This window comes from Cupressus sempervirens, chromosome 1, assembly GCF_028749045.1.
Source record: "Cupressus sempervirens isolate cs-2001-9-10 chromosome 1, ASM2874904v1, whole genome shotgun sequence".
In the NCBI taxonomy this organism is placed as follows: Eukaryota; Viridiplantae; Streptophyta; class Pinopsida; order Cupressales; family Cupressaceae; genus Cupressus; species Cupressus sempervirens.
The window spans coordinates 610829951-610833230 of NC_143118.1; positions in this window are offsets into that span (position 1 = coordinate 610829951).

The following is a 3280-nucleotide window of genomic DNA, read 5'->3' on the forward strand; positions in this document are numbered from 1 at the left end:
CTCCTTTAGATCATGTTTTCTTCTCACTCAGCTGGCGCAATTTCGGAAAAGGGTTTGGCAGCGGTTGCCATCCCTCACCGCGTCTACTCGGTGATTTTAAAACTCGATCTAAAACGGGAGCCCTCGTCTAGCACCTCCGTCCGGTGTTGCTCGGGTATTGCATAAATTTATGCCATCGGCGCGAATCCCCCAACGAAAGCCTACGCTTGGACCCTCTCTTAGATCACCTTCTTCGATCACTCGACCGACGCAACTACGGAAGAGACTTGGCAGCGGTTGCCATTCTACAGCGCGTCTGTTCAGCGATTTCGAAGTTGATCTCATGGCGAGCCCTTGTCTCTAGGCATGAGGTGGGTGCTTGGCGCTCTAGCAAAATTTTTTTGCGTGCCTATCGCGGCTACAAGGGGAGAGGTGGTTGCCGCGAGCCTCTCCCGTGCCCCCCTCATTGATTCAACGCCGCTGTCAGGGCGGATGGATATGTCGGATTTTGAAACGGTGGACGGCGACGTTGAATCAATTAGAGGGGCATGAAGCCCACCCTCGAGGGTGCTATTCCCGGACTCTCCTTTAGATCATGTTTTCTTGTCACTCAGCTGGCGCAATTTCGGAAAAAGGTTTGGCAGCGGTTGCCAGCCCTCACCGCGTCTACTCGGTGATTTTAAAACTCGATCTAAAACGGGAGCCCTCGTCTAGCACCTCCGTCCGGTGTTGCTCGGGTATTGCATAAATTTATGCCATCGGCGCGAATCCCCCAACGAATGCCTACGCTTGGACCCTCTCTTAGATCACCTTCTTCGATCACTCGACCGACGCAACTACGGAAGAGACTTGGCAGCGGTTGCCATTCTACAGCGCGTCTGTTCAGCGATTTCGAAGTTGATCTAATGGCGAGCCCTTGTCTCTAGGCATGAGGTGGGTGCTTGGCGCTCTAGCAAAATTTTTTGCGTGCCTATCGCGGCTACAACGGGAGGGGTGGTTGCCGCGAGCCTCTCCCGTGCCCCCCTCATTGATTCAACGCCGCTGTCAGGGCGGATGGATATGTCGGATTTTGAAACGGTGGACGGCGACGTTGAATCAATTGGAGGGGCATGAAGCCCACCCTCGAGGGTGCTATTCCTGGACTCTCCTTTAGATCATGTTTTCTTGTCACTCAGCTGGCGCAATTTCGGAAAAAGGTTTGGCAGCGGTTGCCAGCCCTCACCGCGTCTACTCGGTGATTTTAAAACTCGATCTAAAACGGGAGCCCTCGTCTAGCACCTCCGTCCGGTGTTGCTCGGGTATTGCATAAATTTATGCCATCGGCGCGAATCCCCCAACGAATGCCTACGCTTGGACCCTCTCTTAGATCACCTTCTTCGATCACTCGACCGACGCAACTACGGAAGAGACTTGGCAGCGGTTGCCATTCTACAGCGCGTCTGTTCAGCGATTTCGAAGTTGATCTAATGGCGAGCCCTTGTCTCTAGGCATGAGGTGGGTGCTTGGCGCTCTAGCAAAATTTTTTGCGTGCCTATCGCGGCTACAACGGGAGAGGTGGTTGCCGCGAGCCTCTCCCGTGCCCCCCTCATTGATTCAACGCCGCTGTCAGGGCGGATGGATATGTCGGATTTTGAAACGGTGGACGGCGACGTTGAATCAATTAGAGGGGCATGAAGCCCACCCTCGAGGGTGCTATTCCTGGACTCTCCTTTAGATCATGTTTTCTTGTCACTCAGCTGGCGCAATTTCGGAAAAAGGTTTGGCAGCGGTTGCCAGCCCTCACCGCGTCTACTTGGTGATTTTAAAACTCGATCTAAAACGGGAGCCCTCGTCTAGCACCTCCGTCCGGTGTTGCTCGGGTAATGCATAAATTTATGCCATCGGCGCGAATCCCCCAACGAATGCCTACGCTTGGACCCTCTCTTAGATCACCTTCTTCGATCACTCGATCGACGCAACTACGGAAGAGACTTGGCAGCGGTTGCCATTCTACAGCGCGTCTGTTCAGCGATTTCGAAGTTTTGATCTAATGGCGAGCCCTTGTCTCTAGGCATGAGGTGGGTGCTTGGCGCTCGAGCAAAATTTTTTGCGTGCCTATCGCGGCTACGATGGGAGAGGTGGTTGCCGCGAGCCTCTCCCGTGCCCTCCTCATTGATTCAACGCCGCTGTCAGGGCGGATGGAAATGTCGGATTTTGAAACGGTGGACGGCGACGCTGAATCAATTAGAGGGGCATGAAGCCCACCCTCGAGGGTGCTATTCCTGGACTCTCCTTTAGATCATGTATTCTTGTCACTCAGCTGGCGCAATTTCGGAAAAAGGTTTGGCAGCGGTTGCCAGCCCCTCACCGCGTCTACTTGGTGATTTTAAAACTCGATCTAAAACGGGAGCCCTCGTCTTGCACCTCCGTCCGGTGTTGCTCGGGTATTGCACAAATTTTTGCCATCGGCGCGAATCCCCCAACGAATGCCTACACGCTTGGACCCTCTCTTAGATCACCTTCTTCGATCACTCGACCGACGCAATTACGGAAGAGACTTGGCAGCGGTTGCCATTCTACACCGCGTCCGTTATGCGATTTCGAAGTTGATCTAATGGCGAGCCCTTGTCTATAGCAATGAGGTGGGTACTTGGCGCTCTAGCAAAATTTTTTGCGAGCCTATCGCGGCTACAATGGGAGAGGTGGTTGCCGCGAGCCTCTCCCGTGCCCAGCTCATTGATTCAACGCCGCTGTCAGGGCGGATGGATATGTCGGATTTTGAAACGGTGGACGCCGACGTTGAATCAATTAGAAGGGCATGAAGCCCACCTTCGAGGGTGGTGCTATTCCTGGACTCTCCTTTACATCATGTTTTCTTGTCACTCAGCTGGCGCAATTTCGGAAAAAGGTTTGGCAGCGGTTGCCAGCCCTCACCGCGTCTTCTTGGTGATTTTAAAACTCGATCTAAAACGGGAGCCCTCGTCTAGCGGCTCTGTGCCAACTCGATCGGCACAACATTGGGAAATGGTTCGACAGCGGTTGTCGTTCCAATGTGTCATCGGGGGATGCCTTGGAAAGTGGCCTTTCAAGGGCGAGCTCGCGTCTAGCCCTTGGATTGTGCGTCGCGTCACAAGTGAATGGGGGAGATCTCTCTGTGAACGGCGGCATGGTGATTGCAAGAGAAAATTGACTTAGTCGGAGCATTGGCCTCGGGCCATTGTGACGGCCTTGCAATTTCTCTTTAATTGCAACCTATGTTTGCGCAGTAGCAGAGTTTGCATGTAAGATGGGCCTTGTTCTCGAGAGTTCCAGGAGATGACCT